The 19,491-nt window shown below is 39.0% G+C and overlaps 40 non-coding genes and 2 pseudogenes across 40 annotated transcripts; all 42 read right to left on the reverse strand.

Annotated features, from left to right (window-relative positions):
• Positions 1 to 276: 276 nt before the first annotated feature.
• LOC146054209 (5S ribosomal RNA) lies at positions 277 to 395 on the reverse strand. Its single transcript, XR_014468158.1, has one exon. It is a non-coding gene; the product is annotated as a 5S ribosomal RNA (ribosomal RNA).
• Positions 396 to 739: 344 nt separating this feature from the next.
• LOC146054144 (5S ribosomal RNA) lies at positions 740 to 858 on the reverse strand. Its single transcript, XR_014468122.1, has one exon. It is a non-coding gene; the product is annotated as a 5S ribosomal RNA (ribosomal RNA).
• Positions 859 to 1,204: 346 nt separating this feature from the next.
• LOC146053877 (5S ribosomal RNA) lies at positions 1,205 to 1,323 on the reverse strand. The gene has a single exon (XR_014467879.1). It is a non-coding gene; the product is annotated as a 5S ribosomal RNA (ribosomal RNA).
• Positions 1,324 to 1,668: 345 nt separating this feature from the next.
• On the reverse strand, positions 1,669 to 1,787 carry LOC146053984 (5S ribosomal RNA). The gene has a single exon (XR_014467977.1). It is a non-coding gene; the product is annotated as a 5S ribosomal RNA (ribosomal RNA).
• Positions 1,788 to 2,130: 343 nt separating this feature from the next.
• LOC146054222 (5S ribosomal RNA) lies at positions 2,131 to 2,249 on the reverse strand. The gene has a single exon (XR_014468160.1). It is a non-coding gene; the product is annotated as a 5S ribosomal RNA (ribosomal RNA).
• A 345-nt stretch (positions 2,250 to 2,594) lies between these two features.
• LOC146054234 (5S ribosomal RNA) lies at positions 2,595 to 2,713 on the reverse strand. The gene has a single exon (XR_014468161.1). It is a non-coding gene; the product is annotated as a 5S ribosomal RNA (ribosomal RNA).
• A 345-nt stretch (positions 2,714 to 3,058) lies between these two features.
• On the reverse strand, positions 3,059 to 3,177 carry LOC146053985 (5S ribosomal RNA). The gene has a single exon (XR_014467978.1). It is a non-coding gene; the product is annotated as a 5S ribosomal RNA (ribosomal RNA).
• A 343-nt stretch (positions 3,178 to 3,520) lies between these two features.
• Positions 3,521 to 3,639, reverse strand: LOC146054037 (5S ribosomal RNA). Its single transcript, XR_014468025.1, has one exon. It is a non-coding gene; the product is annotated as a 5S ribosomal RNA (ribosomal RNA).
• A 345-nt stretch (positions 3,640 to 3,984) lies between these two features.
• LOC146054237 (5S ribosomal RNA) lies at positions 3,985 to 4,103 on the reverse strand. Its single transcript, XR_014468162.1, has one exon. It is a non-coding gene; the product is annotated as a 5S ribosomal RNA (ribosomal RNA).
• A 344-nt stretch (positions 4,104 to 4,447) lies between these two features.
• LOC146053864 (5S ribosomal RNA) lies at positions 4,448 to 4,566 on the reverse strand. The gene has a single exon (XR_014467868.1). It is a non-coding gene; the product is annotated as a 5S ribosomal RNA (ribosomal RNA).
• Positions 4,567 to 4,911: 345 nt separating this feature from the next.
• Positions 4,912 to 5,030, reverse strand: LOC146054189 (5S ribosomal RNA; annotated as a pseudogene).
• Positions 5,031 to 5,375: 345 nt separating this feature from the next.
• On the reverse strand, positions 5,376 to 5,494 carry LOC146053878 (5S ribosomal RNA). The gene has a single exon (XR_014467880.1). It is a non-coding gene; the product is annotated as a 5S ribosomal RNA (ribosomal RNA).
• A 345-nt stretch (positions 5,495 to 5,839) lies between these two features.
• LOC146053987 (5S ribosomal RNA) lies at positions 5,840 to 5,958 on the reverse strand. Its single transcript, XR_014467979.1, has one exon. It is a non-coding gene; the product is annotated as a 5S ribosomal RNA (ribosomal RNA).
• Positions 5,959 to 6,303: 345 nt separating this feature from the next.
• LOC146054238 (5S ribosomal RNA) lies at positions 6,304 to 6,422 on the reverse strand. Its single transcript, XR_014468163.1, has one exon. It is a non-coding gene; the product is annotated as a 5S ribosomal RNA (ribosomal RNA).
• A 346-nt stretch (positions 6,423 to 6,768) lies between these two features.
• On the reverse strand, positions 6,769 to 6,887 carry LOC146054240 (5S ribosomal RNA). The gene has a single exon (XR_014468164.1). It is a non-coding gene; the product is annotated as a 5S ribosomal RNA (ribosomal RNA).
• A 345-nt stretch (positions 6,888 to 7,232) lies between these two features.
• On the reverse strand, positions 7,233 to 7,351 carry LOC146054193 (5S ribosomal RNA; annotated as a pseudogene).
• A 345-nt stretch (positions 7,352 to 7,696) lies between these two features.
• LOC146053879 (5S ribosomal RNA) lies at positions 7,697 to 7,815 on the reverse strand. Its single transcript, XR_014467881.1, has one exon. It is a non-coding gene; the product is annotated as a 5S ribosomal RNA (ribosomal RNA).
• Positions 7,816 to 8,160: 345 nt separating this feature from the next.
• LOC146054134 (5S ribosomal RNA) lies at positions 8,161 to 8,279 on the reverse strand. The gene has a single exon (XR_014468113.1). It is a non-coding gene; the product is annotated as a 5S ribosomal RNA (ribosomal RNA).
• A 346-nt stretch (positions 8,280 to 8,625) lies between these two features.
• On the reverse strand, positions 8,626 to 8,744 carry LOC146054012 (5S ribosomal RNA). Its single transcript, XR_014468002.1, has one exon. It is a non-coding gene; the product is annotated as a 5S ribosomal RNA (ribosomal RNA).
• Positions 8,745 to 9,089: 345 nt separating this feature from the next.
• LOC146054025 (5S ribosomal RNA) lies at positions 9,090 to 9,208 on the reverse strand. Its single transcript, XR_014468014.1, has one exon. It is a non-coding gene; the product is annotated as a 5S ribosomal RNA (ribosomal RNA).
• Positions 9,209 to 9,553: 345 nt separating this feature from the next.
• LOC146054054 (5S ribosomal RNA) lies at positions 9,554 to 9,672 on the reverse strand. The gene has a single exon (XR_014468040.1). It is a non-coding gene; the product is annotated as a 5S ribosomal RNA (ribosomal RNA).
• A 345-nt stretch (positions 9,673 to 10,017) lies between these two features.
• Positions 10,018 to 10,136, reverse strand: LOC146053881 (5S ribosomal RNA). Its single transcript, XR_014467883.1, has one exon. It is a non-coding gene; the product is annotated as a 5S ribosomal RNA (ribosomal RNA).
• Positions 10,137 to 10,481: 345 nt separating this feature from the next.
• Positions 10,482 to 10,600, reverse strand: LOC146053988 (5S ribosomal RNA). Its single transcript, XR_014467980.1, has one exon. It is a non-coding gene; the product is annotated as a 5S ribosomal RNA (ribosomal RNA).
• Positions 10,601 to 10,945: 345 nt separating this feature from the next.
• Positions 10,946 to 11,064, reverse strand: LOC146054241 (5S ribosomal RNA). The gene has a single exon (XR_014468165.1). It is a non-coding gene; the product is annotated as a 5S ribosomal RNA (ribosomal RNA).
• Positions 11,065 to 11,409: 345 nt separating this feature from the next.
• LOC146054039 (5S ribosomal RNA) lies at positions 11,410 to 11,528 on the reverse strand. The gene has a single exon (XR_014468027.1). It is a non-coding gene; the product is annotated as a 5S ribosomal RNA (ribosomal RNA).
• Positions 11,529 to 11,873: 345 nt separating this feature from the next.
• Positions 11,874 to 11,992, reverse strand: LOC146053882 (5S ribosomal RNA). The gene has a single exon (XR_014467884.1). It is a non-coding gene; the product is annotated as a 5S ribosomal RNA (ribosomal RNA).
• A 344-nt stretch (positions 11,993 to 12,336) lies between these two features.
• On the reverse strand, positions 12,337 to 12,455 carry LOC146053989 (5S ribosomal RNA). Its single transcript, XR_014467981.1, has one exon. It is a non-coding gene; the product is annotated as a 5S ribosomal RNA (ribosomal RNA).
• A 346-nt stretch (positions 12,456 to 12,801) lies between these two features.
• On the reverse strand, positions 12,802 to 12,920 carry LOC146053883 (5S ribosomal RNA). Its single transcript, XR_014467885.1, has one exon. It is a non-coding gene; the product is annotated as a 5S ribosomal RNA (ribosomal RNA).
• Positions 12,921 to 13,264: 344 nt separating this feature from the next.
• Positions 13,265 to 13,383, reverse strand: LOC146054057 (5S ribosomal RNA). Its single transcript, XR_014468043.1, has one exon. It is a non-coding gene; the product is annotated as a 5S ribosomal RNA (ribosomal RNA).
• A 346-nt stretch (positions 13,384 to 13,729) lies between these two features.
• Positions 13,730 to 13,848, reverse strand: LOC146054013 (5S ribosomal RNA). The gene has a single exon (XR_014468003.1). It is a non-coding gene; the product is annotated as a 5S ribosomal RNA (ribosomal RNA).
• Positions 13,849 to 14,193: 345 nt separating this feature from the next.
• LOC146054242 (5S ribosomal RNA) lies at positions 14,194 to 14,312 on the reverse strand. Its single transcript, XR_014468166.1, has one exon. It is a non-coding gene; the product is annotated as a 5S ribosomal RNA (ribosomal RNA).
• Positions 14,313 to 14,657: 345 nt separating this feature from the next.
• LOC146054243 (5S ribosomal RNA) lies at positions 14,658 to 14,776 on the reverse strand. Its single transcript, XR_014468167.1, has one exon. It is a non-coding gene; the product is annotated as a 5S ribosomal RNA (ribosomal RNA).
• Positions 14,777 to 15,120: 344 nt separating this feature from the next.
• LOC146053991 (5S ribosomal RNA) lies at positions 15,121 to 15,239 on the reverse strand. Its single transcript, XR_014467983.1, has one exon. It is a non-coding gene; the product is annotated as a 5S ribosomal RNA (ribosomal RNA).
• Positions 15,240 to 15,585: 346 nt separating this feature from the next.
• LOC146054007 (5S ribosomal RNA) lies at positions 15,586 to 15,704 on the reverse strand. Its single transcript, XR_014467998.1, has one exon. It is a non-coding gene; the product is annotated as a 5S ribosomal RNA (ribosomal RNA).
• A 344-nt stretch (positions 15,705 to 16,048) lies between these two features.
• Positions 16,049 to 16,167, reverse strand: LOC146053992 (5S ribosomal RNA). Its single transcript, XR_014467984.1, has one exon. It is a non-coding gene; the product is annotated as a 5S ribosomal RNA (ribosomal RNA).
• Positions 16,168 to 16,513: 346 nt separating this feature from the next.
• On the reverse strand, positions 16,514 to 16,632 carry LOC146054135 (5S ribosomal RNA). Its single transcript, XR_014468114.1, has one exon. It is a non-coding gene; the product is annotated as a 5S ribosomal RNA (ribosomal RNA).
• A 345-nt stretch (positions 16,633 to 16,977) lies between these two features.
• Positions 16,978 to 17,096, reverse strand: LOC146054040 (5S ribosomal RNA). The gene has a single exon (XR_014468028.1). It is a non-coding gene; the product is annotated as a 5S ribosomal RNA (ribosomal RNA).
• A 344-nt stretch (positions 17,097 to 17,440) lies between these two features.
• LOC146053993 (5S ribosomal RNA) lies at positions 17,441 to 17,559 on the reverse strand. Its single transcript, XR_014467985.1, has one exon. It is a non-coding gene; the product is annotated as a 5S ribosomal RNA (ribosomal RNA).
• Positions 17,560 to 17,905: 346 nt separating this feature from the next.
• Positions 17,906 to 18,024, reverse strand: LOC146054006 (5S ribosomal RNA). The gene has a single exon (XR_014467997.1). It is a non-coding gene; the product is annotated as a 5S ribosomal RNA (ribosomal RNA).
• Positions 18,025 to 18,368: 344 nt separating this feature from the next.
• Positions 18,369 to 18,487, reverse strand: LOC146054099 (5S ribosomal RNA). Its single transcript, XR_014468081.1, has one exon. It is a non-coding gene; the product is annotated as a 5S ribosomal RNA (ribosomal RNA).
• A 346-nt stretch (positions 18,488 to 18,833) lies between these two features.
• Positions 18,834 to 18,952, reverse strand: LOC146054015 (5S ribosomal RNA). Its single transcript, XR_014468005.1, has one exon. It is a non-coding gene; the product is annotated as a 5S ribosomal RNA (ribosomal RNA).
• Positions 18,953 to 19,297: 345 nt separating this feature from the next.
• LOC146054249 (5S ribosomal RNA) lies at positions 19,298 to 19,416 on the reverse strand. The gene has a single exon (XR_014468173.1). It is a non-coding gene; the product is annotated as a 5S ribosomal RNA (ribosomal RNA).
• Positions 19,417 to 19,491: the final 75 nt, after the last annotated feature.

Below are 19,491 nucleotides of genomic sequence, written 5' to 3' on the forward strand. Positions count from 1 at the left end.
ATTATTGGCTTACTGAAAAAAATCATGTGTTGGTAATGTAAAAAGACCTACAGGACATAATATTAGCAGGTGGTCTCAAATTAAACTACTAAAGAAGCTCAACACTGTTTAGCTGCCAAAAGCAGTTGGAATTGGGCCGAAAAAGTGTGGTAAGTCTTTAGGTGATGGCTATTGTGTCTGTTTGACCGCTCCCAAATGTCTGTATTGGCAATAAAAAGAAAAAGTTTCCAATTTAAATAGCTAGAGAATAAAAACAATTTGCCAGTAATGGGAAAAAACCTACAGCACCTGGTGTTCCCATGTGGTCTCCCACCCAAGTACTAACCAGGCCCAACACTGCTTAGCTTCCAAGATCAGACGAGATTGGGCGTATCCAATGTGGTATGGCTGTAGGTGAGATACAGTCACTTTTTTGCCTTCTTCTACTTCTATAACCAGGTAAGCTAATAAAAAAAATTGCTAACTGTATTGGCTTACTGAAAAAAATCATGTGTTGGTAATGTAAAAAGACCTACAGGACATAATATTAGCAGGTGGTCTCAAATTAAACTACTAAAGAGGCTCAACACTATTTAGCTGCCAAAAGCAGTTGGAATTGGGCCGAAACAGTGTGGTAAGTCTTTAGGTGATGGCTATTGTGTCTGTTTGACCTCTCCCAAATGTCTGTATTGGCAATAAAAAGAAAAAGTTTCCAATTTAAATAGCTAGAGAATAAAAAAATTTGCCAGTAATGGGAAAAAACCTACAGCACCTGGTGTTACCATGTGGTCTCCCACACAAGTACTAACCAGGCCCAACACTGCTTAGCTTCCAAGATCAGACGAGACTGGGCGTATCCAATGTGGTATGGCTGTAGGTGAGATACAGTCACTTTTTTTTCCTTCTTCTACTTCTATAACCAGGTAAGCTAATAAAAAAGTTTGCTAACTGTATTGGCTTACTGAAAAAAATCATGTGTTGGTAATGTAAAAAGATCTACAGGACATAATATTAGCAGGTGGCCTCAAATTAAACTACTAAAGAGGCTAAACAATATTTAGCTGCCAAAAGCAGTTGGAATTGGGCCGAAACAGTGTGGTAAGTCTTTAGGTGATGGCTATTGTGTCTGTTTGACCTCTCCCAATTGTCTGTATTGGCAATAAAGAGAAAAAGTTTCCAATTTAAATAGCTATAGAATAAAAACAATTTGCCAGTAATGGGAAAAAACCTACAGCACCTGGTGTTCCCATGTGGTCTCCCACCCAAGTACTAACCAGGCCCCACACTGCTTAGCTTCCAAGATCAGACGAGATTGGGCGTATCCAATGTGGTATGGCTGTAGGTGAGATACAATCACTTTTTTGCACTCTTCTACTTCTATAACCAGGTAAGTTAATAAAAAAGTTTCCTAACTGTATTGGCTTACTTAAAAAAATCATGTGTTGGTAATGTAAAAAGACCTACAGGACATAATATTAGCAGGTGGTCTCAAATTAAACTACTAAAGAGGCTCAACACTGTTTAGCTGCCAAAAGCAGTTGTAATTGGGCCGAAACAGTGTGGTAAGTCTTTAGGTGATGGCTATTGTGTCTGTTTGACCTCTCCCAAATGTCTGTATTGGCAATAAAAAGAAAAAGTGTCCAATTTAAATAGCTAGAGAATAAAAACAATTTGCCAGTAATGGGAAAAAACCTACAGCACCTGGTGTTCCCATGTGGTCTCCCACCCAAGTACTAACTAGGCCCAACACTGCTTAGCTTCCAAGATCAGACGAGATTGGGCGTATCCAATGTGGTATGGCTGTAGGTGAGATACAGTCACTTTTTTGTCCTCTTCTACTTCTATAACCAGGTAAGCTAATAAAAAAGTTTCCTAACATTATTGGCTTACTGAAAAAAATCATGTGTTGGTAATGTAAAAAGACCTACAGGACATAATATTAGCAGGTGGTCTCAAATTAAACTACTAAAGAAGCTCAACACTGTTTAGCTGCCAAAAGCAGTTGGAATTGGGCCGAAACAGTGTGGTAAGTCTTTAGGTGATGGCTATTGTGTCTTTGACCTCTCCCAAATGTCTGTATTGGCAATAAAAAGAAAAAGTTTCCAATTTAAATAGCTAGAGAATAAAAACAATTTGCCAGTAATGGGAAAAAACCTACAGCACCTGGTGTTCCCATGTGGTCTCCCACCCAAGTACTAACCAGGCCCAACACTGCTTAGCTTCCAAGATCAGACGAGATTGGGCGTATCCAATGTGGTATGGCTGTAGGTGAGATACAGACACTTTTTTGCCTTCTTCTACTTCTATAACCAGGTAAGCTAATAAAAAAGTTTGCTAACTGTATTGGCTTACTGAAAAAAATCATGTGTTGGTAATGTAAAAAGACCTACAGGACATAATATTAGCAGGTGGTCTCAAATTAAACAACTAAAGAAGCTCAACACTGTTTAGCTGCCAAAAGCAGTTGGAATTGGGCCGAAACAGTGTGGCAAGTCTTTAGGTGATGGCTATTGTGTCTGTTTGACCTCTCCCAAATGTCTGTATTGGCAATAAAAAGAAAAAGTTTCCAATTTAAATAGCTAGAGAATAAAAACAATTTGCCAGTAATGGGAAAAAACCTACAGCACCTGGTGTTCCCATGTGGTCTCCCACCCAAGTACTAACCAGGCCCAACACTGCTTAGCTTCCAAGATCAGACGAGATTGGGCGTATCCAATGTGGTATGGCTGTAGGTGAGATACAGTCACTTTTTTGTCCTCTTCTACTTCTATAACCAGGTAAGCTAATAAAAAAGTTTCCTAACATTATTGGCTTACTGAAAAAAATCATGTGTTGGTAATGTAAAAAGACCTACAGGACATAATATTAGCAGGTGGTCTCAAATTAAACTACTAAAGAAGCTCAACACTGTTTAGCTGCCAAAAGCAGTTGGAATTGGGCCGAAACAGTGTGGTAAGTCTTTAGGTGATGGCTATTGTGTCTGTTTGACCTCTCCCAAATGTCTGTATTGGCAATAAAAAGAAAAAGTGTCCAATTTAAATAGCTAGAGAATAAAAACAATTTGCCAGTAATGGGAAAAAACCTACAGCACCTGGTGTTCCCATGTGGTCTCCCACCCAAGTACTAACTAGGCCCAACACTGCTTAGCTTCCAAGATCAGACGAGATTGGGCGTATCCAATGTGGTATGGCTGTAGGTGAGATACAGTCACTTTTTTGTCCTCTTCTACTTCTATAACCAGGTAAGCTAATAAAAAAGTTTCCTAACATTATTGGCTTACTGAAAAAAATCATGTGTTGGTAATGTAAAAAGACCTACAGGACATAATATTAGCAGGTGGTCTCAAATTAAACTACTAAAGAAGCTCAACACTGTTTAGCTGCCAAAAGCAGTTGGAATTGGGCCGAAACAGTGTGGTAAGTCTTTAGGTGATGGCTATTGTGTCTTTGACCTCTCCCAAATGTCTGTATTGGCAATAAAAAGAAAAAGTTTCCAATTTAAATAGCTAGAGAATAAAAATAATTTGCCAGTAATGGGAAAAAACCTACAGCACCTGGTGTTCCCATGTGGTCTCCCACCCAAGTACTAACCAGGCCCAACACTGCTCAGCTTCCAAGATCAGACGAGATTGGGCGTATCCAATGTGGTATGGCTGTAGGTGAGATACAGACACTTTTTTGCCTTCTTCTACTTCTATAACCAGGTAAGCTAATAAAAAAGTTTGCTAACTGTATTGGCTTACTGAAAAAAATCATGTGTTGGTAATGTAAAAAGACCTACAGGACATAATATTAGCAGGTGGTCTCAAATTAAACAACTAAAGAAGCTCAACACTGTTTAGCTGCCAAAAGCAGTTGGAATTGGGCCAAAACAGTGTGGCAAGTCTTTAGGTGATGGCTATTGTGTCTGTTTGACCTCTCCCAAATGTCTGTATTGGCAATAAAAAGAAAAAGTTTCCAATTTAAATAGCTAGAGAATAAAAACAATTTGCCAGTAATGGGAAAAAACCTACAGCACCTGGTGTTCCCATGTGGTCTCCCACCCAAGTACTAACCAGGCCCAACACTGCTTAGCTTCCAAGATCAGACGAGATTGGGCGTATCCAATGTGGTATGGCTGTAGGTGAGATACAGTCACTTTTTTGCCTTCTTCTACTTCTATAACCAGGTATTCTAATAAAAAAGTTTGCTAACTGTATTGGCTTACTGAAAAAAATCATGTGTTGGTAATGTAAAAAGACCTACAGGACATAATATTAGCAGGTGGTCTCAAATAAACTACTAAAGAGGCTCAACACTATTTAGCTGCCAAAAGCAGTTGGAATTGGGCCGAAACAGTGTGGTAAGTCTTTAGGTGATGGCTATTGTGTCTGTTTGACCTCTCCCAAATGTCTGTATTGGCAATAAAAAGAAAAAGTTTCCAATTTAAATAGCTAGAGAATAAAAACAATTTGCCAGTAATGGGAAAAAACCTACAGCACCTGGTGTTCCCATGTGGTCTCCCACCCAAGTACTAACCAGGCCCAACACTGCTTAGCTTCCAAGATCAGACGAGATTGGGCGTATCCAATGTGGTATAGCTGTAGGTGAGATACAGTCACTTTTTTGCCTTCTTCTACTTCTATAACCAGGTATTCTAATAAAAAAGTTTGCTAACTGTATTGGCTTACTGAAAAAAATCATGTGTTGGTAATGTAAAAAGACCTACAGGACATAATATTAGCAGGTGGTCTCAAATTAAACTACTAAAGAGGCTCAACACTATTTAGCTGCCAAAAGCAGTTGGAATTGGGCCGAAACAGTGTGGTAAGTCTTTAGGTGATGGCTATTGTGTCTGTTTGACCTCTCCCAAATGTCTGTATTGGCAATAAAAAGAAAAAGTTTCCAATTTAAATAGCTAGAGAATAAAAACAATTTGCCAGTAATGGGATAAAACCTACAGCACCTGGTGTTACCATGTGGTCTCCCACACAAGTACTAACCAGGCCCAACACTGCTTAGCTTCCAAGATCAGACAAGACTGGGCGTATCCAATGTGGTATGGCTGTAGGTGAGATACAGTCACTTTTTTGCCTTCTTCTACTTCTATAACCAGGTAAGCTAATAAAAAAGTTTGCTAACTGTATTGGCTTACTGAAAAAAATCATGTGTTGGTAATGTAAAAAGATCTACAGGACATAATATTAGCAGGTGGCCTCAAATTAAACTACTAAAGAAGCTAAACAATATTTAGCTGCCAAAAGCAGTTGGAATTGGGCCGAAACAGTGTGGTAAGTCTTTAGGTGATGGCTATTGTGTCTGTTTGACCTCTCCCAATTGTCTGTATTGGCAATAAAAAGAAAAAGTTTCCAATTTAAATAGCTATAGAATAAAAACAATTTGCCAGTAATGGGAAAAAACCTACAGCACCTGGTGTTCCCATGTGGTCTCCCACCCAAGTACTAACCAGGCCCCACACTGCTTAGCTTCCAAGATCAGACGAGATTGGGCGTATCCAATGTGGTATGGCTGTAGGTGAGATACAATCACTTTTTTGCACTCTTCTACTTCTATAACCAGGTAAGCTAATAAAAAAGTTTCCTAACTGTATTGGCTTACTTAAAAAAATCATGTGTTGGTAATGTAAAAAGACCTACAGGACATAATATTAGCAGGTGGTCTCAAATTAAACTACTAAAGAGGCTCAACACTGTTTAGCTGCCAAAAGCAGTTGTAATTGGGCCGAAACAGTGTGGTAAGTCTTTAGGTGATGGCTATTGTGTCTGTTTGACCTCTCCCAAATGTCTGTATTGGCAATAAAAAGAAAAAGTGTCCAATTTAAATAGCTAGAGAATAAAAACAATTTGCCAGTAATGGGAAAAAACCTACAGCACCTGGTGTTCCCATGTGGTCTCCCACCCAAGTACTAACTAGGCCCAACACTGCTTAGCTTCCAAGATCAGACGAGATTGGGCGTATCCAATGTGGTATGGCTGTAGGTGAGATACAGTCACTTTTTTGTCCTCTTCTACTTCTATAACCAGGTAAGCTAATAAAAAAGTTTCCTAACATTATTGGCTTACTGAAAAAAATCATGTGTTGGTAATGTAAAAAGACCTACAGGACATAATATTAGCAGGTGGTCTCAAATTAAACTACTAAAGAAGCTCAACACTGTTTAGCTGCCAAAAGCAGTTGGAATTGGGCCGAAACAGTGTGGTAAGTCTTTAGGTGATGGCTATTGTGTCTGTTTGACCTCTCCCAAATGTCTGTATTGGCAATAAAAAGAAAAAGTTTCCAATTTAAATAGCTAGAGAATAAAAACAATTTGCCAGTAATGGGAAAAAACCTACAGCACCTGGTGTTCCCATGTGGTCTCCCACCCAAGTACTAACCAGGCCCAACACTGCTTAGCTTCCAAGATCAGACGAGATTGGGCGTATCCAATGTGGTATGGCTGTAGGTGAGATACAGACACTTTTTTGCCTTCTTCTACTTCTATAACCAGGTAAGCTAATAAAAAAGTTTGCTAACTGTATTGGCTTACTGAAAAAAATCATGTGTTGGTAATGTAAAAAGACCTACAGGACATAATATTAGCAGGTGGTCTCAAATTAAACAACTAAAGAAGCTCAACACTGTTTAGCTGCCAAAAGCAGTTGGAATTGGGCCGAAACAGTGTGGCAAGTCTTTAGGTGATGGCTATTGTGTCTGTTTGACCTCTCCCAAATGTCTGTATTGGCAATAAAAAGAAAAAGTTTCCAATTTAAATAGCTAGAGAATAAAAACAATTTGCCAGTAATGGGAAAAAAACCTACAGCACCTGGTGTTCCCATGTGGTCTCCCACCCAAGTACTAACCAGGCCCAACACTGCTTAGCTTCCAAGATCAGACGAGATTGGGCGTATCCAATGTGGTATGGCTGTAGGTGAGATACGGTCACTTTTTTGCCTTCTTCTACTTCTATAACCAGGTATTCTAATAAAAAAGTTTGCTAACTGTATTGGCTTACTGAAAAAAATCATGTGTTGGTAATGTAAAAAGACCTACAGGACATAATATTAGCAGGTGGTCTCAAATTAAACTACTAAAGAGGCTCAACACTATTTAGCTGCCAAAAGCAGTTGGAATTGGGCCGAAACAGTGTGGTAAGTCTTTAGGTGATGGCTATTGTGTCTGTTTGACCTCTCCCAAATGTCTGTATTGGCAATAAAAAGAAAAAGTTTCCAATTTAAATAGCTAGAGAATAAAAACAATTTGCCAGTAATGGGAAAAAACCTACAGCACCTGGTGTTCCCATGTGGTCTCCCACCCAAGTACTAACTAGGCCCAACACTGCTTAGCTTCCAAGATAAGACGAGATTGGGCGTATCCAATGTCGTATGGCTGTAGGTTAGATACAGTCACTTTTGTGCCTTCTTCTACTTCTATTACCAGGTAAGCTAATAAAAAAGTTTGCTAACTGTATTGGCTTACTGAAAAAAATCATGTGTTGGTAATGTAAAAAGATCTACAGGACATAATATTAGCAGGTGGCCTCAAATTAAACTACTAAAGAGGCTAAACAATATTTAGCTGCCAAAAGCAGTTGGAATTGGGCCGAAACAGTGTGGTAAGTCTTTAGGTGATGGCTATTGTGTCTGTTTGACCTCTCCCAATTGTCTGTATTGGCCATAAAAAGAAAAAGTTTCCAATTTAAATAGCTATAGAATAAAAACAATTTGCCAGTAATGGGAAAAAACCTACAGCACCTGGTGTTCCCATGTGGTCTCCCACCCAAGTACTAACCAGGCCCCACACTGCTTAGCTTCCAAGATCAGACGAGATTGGGCGTATCCAATGTGGTATGGCTGTAGGTGAGATACAATCACTTTTTTGCCCACTTCTACTTCTATAATTAGGTAAGCTAATAAAAAAGTTTCCTTACTGTATTGGCTTACTTAAAAAAATCATGTGTTGGTAATGTAAAAAGACCTACAGGACATAATATTAGCAGGTGGTCTCAAATTAAACTACTAAAGAGGCTCAACACTGTTTAGCTGCCAAAAGCAGTTGGAATTGGGCCGAAACAGTGTGGTAAGTCTTTAGGTGATGGCTATTGTGTCTGTTTGACCTCTCCCAAATGTCTGTATTGGCAATAAAAAGAAAAAGTGTCCAATTTAAATAGCTAGAGAATAAAAACAATTTGCCAGTAATGGGAAAAAACCTACAGCACCTGGTGTTCCCATGTGTTCTCCCACCCAAGTACTAACTAGGCCCAACACTGCTTAGCTTCCAAGATCAGACGAGATTGGGCGTATCCAATGTGGTATGGCTGTAGGTGAGATACAGCCACTTTTTTGTCCTCTTCTACTTCTATAACCAGGCAAGCTAATAAAAAAGTTTCCTAACATTAATGGCTTACTGAAAAAAATAATGTGTTGGTAATGTAAAAAGACCTACAGGACATAATATTAGCAGGTGGTCTCAAATTAAACCACTAATGAGGCTCAACACTGTTTAGCTGCCAAAAGCAGTTGGAATTGGGCCGAAAAAGTGTGGTAAGTCTTTAGGTGATGGCTATTGTGTCTGTTTCACCTCTCTTTAAATGTCTGTATTGGCAATAAAAAGAAAAAGTTTCCAATTTAAACAGCTAGAGAATAAAAACAATTTGCCAGTAATGTGAAAAAACCTACAGCACCTGGTGTTCCCATGTGGTCTCCCACCCAAGTACTAACCAGGCCCAACACTGCTTAGCTTCCAAGATCAGACGAGATTGGGCGTATCCAATGTGGTATGGATGTAGGTGAGATACAGGCAATTTTTTGCCCTCTTCTATTTCTATCTAAAGGTAAGCTAATAAAAAAGTTTCCTAACTGTATTGGCTTACTGAAAAAAATCATGTGTTGGTAATGTAAAAAGAACTACAGGACATAATATTAGCAGGTGGTCTCAAATTAAACTACTAAAGAGGCTCAACACTATTTAGCTGCCAAAAGCAGTTGGAATTGGGCCGAAACAGTGTGGTAAGTCTTTAGGTGATGGCTATTGTGTCTGTTTGACCTCTCCCAAATGTCTGTATTGGCAATAAAAAGAAAAAGTTTCCAATTTAAACAGCTAGAGAATAAAAACAATTTGCCAGTAATGGGAAAAAACCTACAGCACCTGGTGTTCCCATGTGGTCTCCCACCCAAGTACTAACCAGGCCCAACACTGCTTAGCTTCCAAGATCAGACGAGATTGGGCGTATCCAATGCGGTATGGATGTAGGTGAGATACAGGCAATTTTTTGCCCTCTTCTACTTCTATCTAAAGGTAAGCTAATAAAAAAGTTTCCTAACTGTATTGGCTTACTGAAAAAAATCATGTGTTGGTAATGTAAAAAGAACAACAGGACATAATATTAGCAGGTGGTCTCAAATTAAACTACTAAAGAAGCTCAACACTGTTTAGCTGCCAAAAGCAGTTGGAATTGGGCCGAAACAGTGTGGTAAGTCTTTAGGTGATGGCTATTGTGTCTGTTTGACCTCTCCCAAATGTCTGTATTGGCAATAAAAAGAAAAAGTTTCCAATTTAAATAGCTAGAGAATAAAAACAATTTGCCAGTAATGGGAAAAAACCTACAGCACCTGGTGTTCCCATGTGGTCTCCCACCCAAGTACTAACCAGGCCCAACACTGCTTAGCTTCCAAGATTAGACGAGATTGGGCGTATCCAATGTGGTATGGCTGTAGGTGAGATACAGTCACTTTTTTGCCTTCTTCTACTTCTATAACCAGGTAAGCTAATAAAAAAAATTGCTAACTGTATTGGCTTACTGAAAAAAATCATGTGTTGGTAATGTAAAAAGACCTACAGGACATAATATTAGCAGGTGGTCTCAAATTAAACTGCTAAAGAGGCTCAACACTATTTAGCTGCCAAAAGCAGTTAGAATTGGGCCGAAACAGTGTGGTAAGTCTTTAGGTGATGGCTATTGTGTCTGTTTGACCTCTCCCAAATGTCTGTATTGGCAATAAAAAGAAAAAGTTTCCAATTTAAATAGCTAGAGAATAAAAACAATTTGCCAGTAATGGGAAAAAACCTACAGCACCTGGTGTTCCCATGTGGTCTCCCACCCAAGTACTAACCAGGCCCCACACTGCTTAGCTTCCAAGATCAGACGAGATTGGGCGTATCCAATGTGGTATGGCTGTAGGTGAGATACAATCACTTTTTTGCACTCTTCTACTTCTATAACCAGGTAAGCTAATAAAAAAGTTTCCTAACTGTATTGGCTTACTTAAAAAAATCATGTGTTGGTAATGTAAAAAGACCTACAGGACATAATACTAGCAGGTGGTCTCAAATTAAACTACTAAAGAGGCTCAACACTGTTTAGCTGCCAAAAGCAGTTGTAATTGGGCCGAAACAGTGTGGCAAGTCTTTAGGTGATGGCTATTGTGTCTGTTTGACCTCTCCCAAATGTCTGTATTGGCAATAAAAAGAAAAAGTTTCCAATTTAAATAGCTAGAGAATAAAAACAATTTGCCAGTAATGGGAAAAAACCTACAGCACCTGGTGTTCCCATGTGGTCTCCCACCCAAGTACTAACTAGGCCCAACACTGCTTAGCTTCCAAGATCAGACGAGATTGGGCGTATCCAATGTGGTATGGCTGTAGGTGAGATACAGTCACTTTTTTGTCCTCTTCTACTTCTATAACCAGGTAAGCTAATAAAAAAGTTTCCTAACATTATTGGCTTACTGAAAAAAATCATGTGTTGGTAATGTAAAAAGACCTACAGGACATAATATTAGCAGGTGGTCTCAAATTAAACTACTAAAGAAGCTCAACACTGTTTAGCTGCCAAAAGCAGTTGGAATTGGGCCGAAACAGTGTGGTAAGTCTTTAGGTGATGGCTATTGTGTCTGTTTGACCTCTCCCAAATGTCTGTATTGGCAATAAAAAGAAAAAGTTTCCAATTTAAATAGCTAGAGAATAAAAACAATTTGCCAGTAATGGGAAAAAACCTACAGCACCTGGTGTTCCCATGTGGTCTCCCACCCAAGTACTAACCAGGCCCAACACTGCTTAGCTTCCAAGATCAGACGAGATTGGGCGTATCCAATGTGGTATGGCTGTAGGTGAGATACAGACACTTTTTTGCCTTCTTCTACTTCTATAACCAGGTAAGCTAATAAAAAAGTTTGCTAACTGTATTGGCTTACTGAAAAAAATCATGTGTTGGTAATGTAAAAAGACCTACAGGACATAATATTAGCAGGTGGTCTCAAATTAAACTACTAAAGAGGCTCAACACTATTTAGCTGCCAAAAGCAGTTGGAATTGGGCCGAAACAGTGTGGTAAGTCTTTAGGTGATGGCTATTGTGTCTGTTTGACCTCTCCCAAATGTCTGTATTGGCAATAAAAAGAAAAAGTTTCCAATTTAAATAGCTAGAGAATAAAAACAATTTGCCAGTAATGGGAAAAAACCTACAGCACCTGGTGTTCCCATGTGGTCTCCCACCCAAGTACTAACCAGGCCCAACACTGCTTAGCTTCCAAGATCAGACGAGATTGGGCGTATCCAATGTCGTATGGCTGTAGGTGAGATACAGTCACTTTTTTGCCTTCTTCTACTTCTATTACCAGGTAAGCTAATAAAAAAGTTTGCTAACTGTATTAGCTTACTGAAAAAAATCATGTGTTGGTAATGTAAAAAGATCTACAGGACATAATATTAGCAGGTGGCCTCAAATTAAACTACTAAAGAGGCTAAACAATATTTAGCTGCCAAAAGCAGTTGGAATTGGGCCGAAACAGTGTGGTAAGTCTTTAGGTGATGGCTATTGTGTCTGTTTGACCTCTCCCAATTGTCTGTATTGGCCATAAAAAGAAAAAGTTTCCAATTTAAATAGCTATAGAATAAAAACAATTTGCCAGTAATGGGAAAAAACCTACAGCACCTGGTGTTCCCATGTGGTCTCCCACCCAAGTACTAACCAGGCCCCACACTGCTTAGCTTCCAAGATCAGACGAGATTGGGCGTATCCAATGTGGTATGGCTGTAGGTGAGATACAATCACTTTTTTGCCCACTTCTACTTCTATAACCAGGTAAGCTAATAAAAAAGTTTCCTTACTGTATTGGCTTACTTAAAAAAATCATGTGTTGGTAATGTAAAAAGACCTACAGGACATAATATTAGCAGGTGGTCTCAAATTAAACTACTAAAGAAGCTCAACACTGTTTAGCTGCCAAAAGCAGTTGTAATTGGGCCGAAACAGTGTGGTAAGTCTTTAGGTGATGGCTATTGTGTCTGTTTGACCTCTCCCAAATGTCTGTATTGGCAATAAAAAGAAAAGTGTCCAATTTAAATAGCTAGAGAATAAAAACAATTTACCAGTAATGGGAAAAAACCTACAGCACCTGGTGTTCCCATGTGGTCTCCCACCCAAGTACTAACTAGGCCCAACACTGCTTAGCTTCCAAGATCAGACGAGATTGGGCGTATCCAATGTGGTATGGCTGTAGGTGAGATACAGCCACTTTTTTGTCCTCTTCTACTTCTATAACCAGGCAAGCTAATAAAAAAGTTTCCTAACATTAATGGCTTACTGAAAAAAATAATGTGTTGGTAATGTAAAAAGAACTACAGGACATAATATTAGCAGGTGGTCTCAAATTAAACCACTAATGAGGCTCAACACTGTTTAGCTGCCAAAAGCAGTTGGAATTGGGCCGAAAAAGTGTGGTAAGTCTTTAGGTGATGGCTATTGTGTCTGTTTCACCTCTCTTTAAATGTCTGTATTGGCAATAAAAAGAAAAAGTTTCCAATTTAAACAGCTAGAGAATAAAAACAATTTGCCAGTAATGGGAAAAAACCTACAGCACCTGGTGTTCCCATGTGGTCTCCCACCCAAGTACTAACCAGGCCCCACACTGCTTAGCTTCCAAGATCAGACGAGATTGGGCGTATCCAATGTGGTATGGCTGTAGGTGAGATACAATCACTTTTTTGCCCACTTCTACTTCTATAACCAGGTAAGCTAATAAAAAAGTTTCCTTACTGTATTGGCTTACTTAAAAAAATCATGTGTTGGTAATGTAAAAAGACCTACAGGACATAATATTAGCAGGTGGTCTCAAATTAAACTACTAAACAGGCTCAACACTGTTTAGCTGCCAAAAGCAGTTGTAATTGGGCCGAAACAGTGTGGTAAGTCTTTAGGTGATGGCTATTGTGTCTGTTTGACCTCTCCCAAATGTCTGTATTGGCAATAAAAAGAAAAGTGTCCAATTTAAATAGCTAGAGAATAAAAACAATTTACCAGTAATGGGAAAAAACCTACAGCACCTGGTGTTCCCATGTGGTCTCCCACCCAAGTACTAACTAGGCCCAACACTGCTTAGCTTCCAAGATCAGACGAGATTGGGCGTATCCAATGTGGTATGGCTGTAAGTGAGATACAGCCACTTTTTTGTCCTCTTCTACTTCTATAACCAGGCAAGCTAATAAAAAAGTTTCCTAACATTAATGGCTTACTGAAAAAAATAATGTGTTGGTAATGTAAAAAGAACTACAGGACATAATATTAGCAGGTGGTCTCAAATTAAACCACTAATGAGGCTCAACACTGTTTAGCTGCCAAAAGCAGTTGGAATTGGGCCGAAAAAGTGTGGTAAGTCTTTAGGTGATGGCTATTGTGTCTGTTTCACCTCTCTTTAAATGTCTGTATTGGCAATAAAAAGAAAAAGTTTCCAATTTAAACAGCTAGAGAATAAAAACAATTTGCCAGTAATGTGAAAAAACCTACAGCACCTGGTGTTCCCATGTGGTCTCCCACCCAAGTACTAACCAGGCCCAACACTGCTTAGCTTCCAAGATCAGACGAGATTGGGCGTATCCAATGTGGTATGGATGTAGGTGAGATACAGGAAATTTTTTGCCCTCTTCTATTTCTATCTAAAGGTAAGCTAATAAAAAAGTTTCCTAACTGTATTGGCTTACTGAAAAAAATCATGTGTTTGTAATGTAAAAAGAACTACAGGACATAATATTAGCAGGTGGTCTCAAATTAAACTACTAAAGAGGCTCAACACTATTTAGCTGCCAAAAGCAGTTGGAATTGGGCCGAAACAGTGTGGTAAGTCTTTAGGTGATGGCTATTGTGTCTGTTTGACCTCTCCCAAATGTCTGTATTGGCAATAAAAAGAAAAAGTTTCCAATTTAAATAGCTAGAGAATAAAAACAATTTGCCAGTAATGGGAAAAAACCTACAGCACCTGGTGTTCCCATGTGGTCTCCCACCCAAGTACTAACCAGGCCCAACACTGCTTAGCTTCCAAGATCAGACGAGATTGGGCGTATCCAATGTGGTATGGCTGTAGGTGAGATACAGACACTTTTTTGCCTTCTTCTACTTCTATAACCAGGTAAGCTAATTAAAAAGTTTGCTAACTGTATTGGCTTACTGAAAAAAATCATGTGTTGGTAATGTAAAAAGACCTACAGGACATAATATTAGCAGGTGGTCTCAAATTAAACAACTAAAGAAGCTCAACACTGTTTAGCTGCCAAATGCAGTTGGAATTGGGCCGAAACAGTGTGGCAAGTCTTTAGGTGATGGCTATTGTGTCTGTTTGACCTCTCCCAAATGTCTGTATTGGCAATAAAAAGAAAAAGTTTCCAATTTAAATAGCTAGAGAATAAAAACAATTTGCCAGTAATGGGAAAAAACCTACAGCACCTGGTGTTCCCATGTGGTCTCCCACCCAAGTACTAACCAGGCCCAACACTGCTTAGCTTCCAAGATCAGACGAGATTGGGCGTATCCAATGTGGTATGGCTGTAGGTGAGATACAGTCACTTTTTTGCCTTCTTCTACTTCTATAACCAGGTATTCTAATAAAAAAGTTTGCTAACTGTATTGGCTTACTTAAAAAAATCATGTGTTGGTAATGTAAAAAGACCTACAGGACATAATATTAGCAGGTGGTCTCAAATTAAACTACTAAAGAGGCTCAACACTGTTTAGCTGCCAAAAGCAGTTGTAATTGGGCCGAAACAGTGTGGTAAGTCTTTAGGTGATGGCTATTGTGTCTGTTTGACCTCTCCCAAATGTCTGTATTGGCAATAAAAAGAAAAGTGTCCAATTTAAATAGCTAGAGAATAAAAACAATTTACCAGTAATGGGAAAAAACCTACAGCACCTGGTGTTCCCATGTGGTCTCCCACCCAAGTACTAACTAGGCCCAACACTGCTTAGCTTCCAAGATCAGACGAGATTGGGCGTATCCAATGTGGTATGGCTGTAGGTGAGATACAGCCACTTTTTTGTCCTCTTCTACTTCTATAACCAGGCAAGCTAATAAAAAAGTTTCCTAACATTAATGGCTTACTGAAAAAAATAATGTGTTGGTAATGTAAAAAGACCTACAGGACATAATATTAGCAGGTGGTCTTAAATTAAACCACTAATGAGGCTCAACACTGTTTAGCTGCCAAAAGCAGTTGGAATTGGGCCGAAAAAGTGTGGTAAGTCTTTAGGTGATGGCTATTGTGTCTGTTTCACCTCTCTTTAAATGTCTGTATTGGCAATAAAAAGAAAAAGTTTCCAATTTAAACAGCTAGAGAATAAAAACAATTTGCCAGTAATGGGAAAAAACCTACAGCACCTGGTGTTCCCATGTGGTCTCCCACCCAAGTACTAACCAGGCCCAACACTGCTTAGCTTCCAAGATCAGACGAGATTGGGTGTATCCAATGTGGTATGGATGTAGATGAGATACAAGCAATTTTTTGCCCTCTTCTACTTCTATCTAAAGGTAAGCTAATAAAAAAGTTTCCTAACTGTATTGGCTTACTGAAAAAAATCATGTGTTGGTAATGTAAAAAGAACTACAGGACATAATATAAGCAGGTGGTCTCAAATTAAACTACTAAAGAGGCTCAACACTATTTAGCTGCCAAAAGCAGTTGGAATTGGGCCGAAACAGTGTGGTAAGTCTTTAGGTGATGGCTATTGTGTCTGTTTGACCTCTCCCAAATGTCTGTATTGGCAATAAAAAGAAAAGTGTCCAATTTAAATAGCTAGAGAATAAAAACAATTTACCAGTAATGGGAAAAAACCTACAGCACCTGGTGTTCCCATGTGGTCTCCCACCCAAGTACTAACTAGGCCCAACACTGCTTAGCTTCCAAGATCAGACGAGATTGGGCGTATCCAATGTGGTATGGCTGTAGGTGAGATACAGCCACTTTTTTGTCCTCTTCTACTTCTATAACCAGGCAAGCTAATAAAAAAGTTTCCTAACATTAATGGCTTACTGAAAAAAATAATGTGTTGGTAATGTAAAAAGACCTACAGGACATAATATTAGCAGGTGGTCTCAAATTAAACCACTAATGAGGCTCAACACTGTTTAGCTGCCAAAAGCAGTTGGAATTGGGCCGAAAAAGTGTGGTAAGTCTTTAGGTGATGGCTATTGTGTCTGTTTCACCTCTCTTTAAATGTCTGTATTGGCAATAAAAAGAAAAAGTTTCCAATTTAAACAGCTAGAGAATAAAAACAATTTGCCACTAATGGGAAAAAACCTACAGCACCTGGTGTTCCCATGTGGTCTCCTACCCAAGTACTAACCAGGCCCAACACTGCTTAGCTTCCAAGATCAGACGAGATTGGGCGTATCCAATGTGGTATGGATGTAGATGAGATACAAGCAATTTTTTGCCCTCTTCTACTTCTATCTAAAGGTAAGCTAATAAAAAAGTTTCCTAACTGTATTGGCTTACTGAAAAAAATCATGTGTTGGTAATGTAAAAAGAACTACAGGACATAATATTAGCAGGTGGTCTCAAATTAAACTACTAAAGAGGCTCAACACTATTTAGCTGCCAAAAGCAGTTGGAATTGGGCCGAAACAGTGTGGTAAGTCTTTAGGTGATGGCTATTGTGTCTGTTTGACCTCTCCCAAATGTCTGTATTGGCAATAAAAAGAAAAAGTTTCCAATTTAAATAGCTAGAGAATAAAAACAATTTGCCAGTAATGGGAAAAAACCTACAGCACCTGGTGTTCCCATGTGGTCTCCCACCCAAGTACTAACCAGGCCCAACACTGCTTAGCTTCCAAGATCAGACGAGATTGGGCGTATCCAATGTCGTATGGCTGTAGGTGAGATACAGTCACTTTTTTGCCTTCTTCTACTTCTATTACCAGGTAAGCTAATAAAAAAGTTTGCTAACTGTATTGGCTTACTGAAAAAAATCATGTGTTGGTAATGTAAAAAGATCTACAGGACATAATATTAGCAGGTGGTCTCAAATTAAACTACTAAAGAGGCTCAACACTATTTAGCTGCCAAAAGCAGTTGGAATTGGGCCGAAACAGTGTGGTAAGTCTTTAGGTGATGGCTATTGTGTCTGTTTGACCTCTCCCAAATGTCTGTATTGGCAATAAAAAGAAAAGTGTCCAATTTAAATAGCTAGAGAATAAAAACAATTTACCAGTAATGGGAAAAAACCTACAGCACCTGGTGTTCCCATGTGGTCTCCCACCCAAGTACTAACTAGGCCCAACACTGCTTAGCTTCCAAGATCAGACGAGATTGGGCGTATCCAATGTGGTATGGCTGTAGGTGAGATACAGCCACTTTTTTGTCCTCTTCTACTTCTATAACCAGGCAAGCTAATAAAAAAGTTTCCTAACATTAATGGCTTACTGAAAAAAATAATGTGTTGGTAATGTAAAAAGAACTACAGGACATAATATTAGCAGGTGGTCTCAAATTAAACCACTAATGAGGCTCAACACTGTTTAGCTGCCAAAAGCAGTTGGAATTGGGCCGAAAAAGTGTGGTAAGTCTTTAGGTGATGGCTATTGTGTCTGTTTCACCTCTCTTTAAATGTCTGTATTGGCAATAAAAAGAAAAAGTTTCCAATTTAAACAGCTAGAGAATAAAAACAATTTGCCAGTAATGTGAAAAAACCTACAGCACCTGGTGTTCCCATTTGGTCTCCCACCCAAGTACTAACCAGGCCCCACACTGCTTAGCTTCCAAGATCAGACGAGATTGGGCGTATCCAATGTGGTATGGCTGTAGGTGAGATACAATCACTTTTTTGCCCACTTCTACTTCTATAACCAGGTAAGCTAATAAAAAAGTTTCCTTACTGTATTGGCTTACTTAAAAAAATCATGTGTTGGTAATGTAAAAAGACCTACAGGACATAATATTAGCAGGTGGTCTCAAATTAAACTACTAAAGAGGCTCAACACTGTTTAGCTGCCAAAAGCAGTTGTAATTGGGCCGAAACAGTGTGGTAAGTCTTTAGGTGATGGCTATTGTGTCTGTTTGACCTCTCCCAAATGTCTGTATTGGCAATAAAAAGAAAAGTGTCCAATTTAAATAGCTAGAGAATAAAAACAATTTACCAGTAATGGGAAAAAACCTACAGCACCTGGTGTTCCCATGTGGTCTCCCACCCAAGTACTAACTAGGCCCAACACTGCTTAGCTTCCAAGAGCAGACGAGATTGGGCGTATCCAATGTGGTATGGCTGTAGGTGAGATACAGCCACTTTTTTGTCCTCTTCTACTTCTATAACCAGGCAAGCTAATAAAAAAGTTTCCTAACATTAATGGCTTACTGAAAAAAATAATGTGTTGGTAATGTAAAAAGAACTACAGGACATAATATTAGCAGGTGGTCTCAAATTAAACCACTAATGAGGCTCAACACTGTTTAGCTGCCAAAAGCAGTTGGAATTGGGCCGAAAAAGTGTGGTAAGTCTTTAGGTGATGGCTATTGTGTCTGTTTCACCTCTCTTTAAATGTCTGTATTGGCAATAAAAAGAAAAAGTTTCCAATTTAAACAGCTAGAGAATAAAAACAATTTGCCAGTAATGTGAAAAAACCTACAGCACCTGGTGTTCCCATGTGGTCTCCCACCCAAGTACTAACCAGGCCCAACACTGCTTAGCTTCCAAGATCAGACGAGATTGGGCGTATCCAATGTGGTATGGATGTAGGTGAGATACAGGAAATTTTTTGCCCTCTTCTATTTCTATCTAAAGGTAAGCTAATAAAAAAGTTTCCTAACTGTATTGGCTTACTGAAAAAAATCATGTGTTTGTAATGTAAAAAGAACTACAGGACATAATATTAGCAGGTGGTCTCAAATTAAACTACTAAAGAGGCTCAACACTATTTAGCTGCCAAAAGCAGTTGGAATTGGGCCGAAACAGTGTGGTAAGTCTTTAGGTGATGGCTATTGTGTCTGTTTGACCTCTCCCAAATGTCTGTATTGGCAATAAAAAGAAAAAGTTTCCAATTTAAATAGCTAGAGAATAAAAACAATTTGCCAGTAATGGGAAAAAACCTACAGCACCTGGTGTTCCCATGTGGTCTCCCACCCAAGTACTAACCAGGCCCAGCACTGCTTAGCTTCCAAGATCAGACGAGATTGGGCGTATCCAATGTGGTATGGCTGTAGGTGAGATACAGACACTTTTTTGCCTTCTTCTACTTCTATAACCAGGTAAGCTAATTAAAAAGTTTGCTAACTGTATT

This window comes from Crinia signifera, unplaced genomic scaffold (assembly GCF_055691185.1).
Source record: "Crinia signifera unplaced genomic scaffold, ASM5569118v1 HAP2_SCAFFOLD_222, whole genome shotgun sequence".
NCBI lineage: Eukaryota > Metazoa > Chordata > Amphibia > Anura > Myobatrachidae > Crinia > Crinia signifera.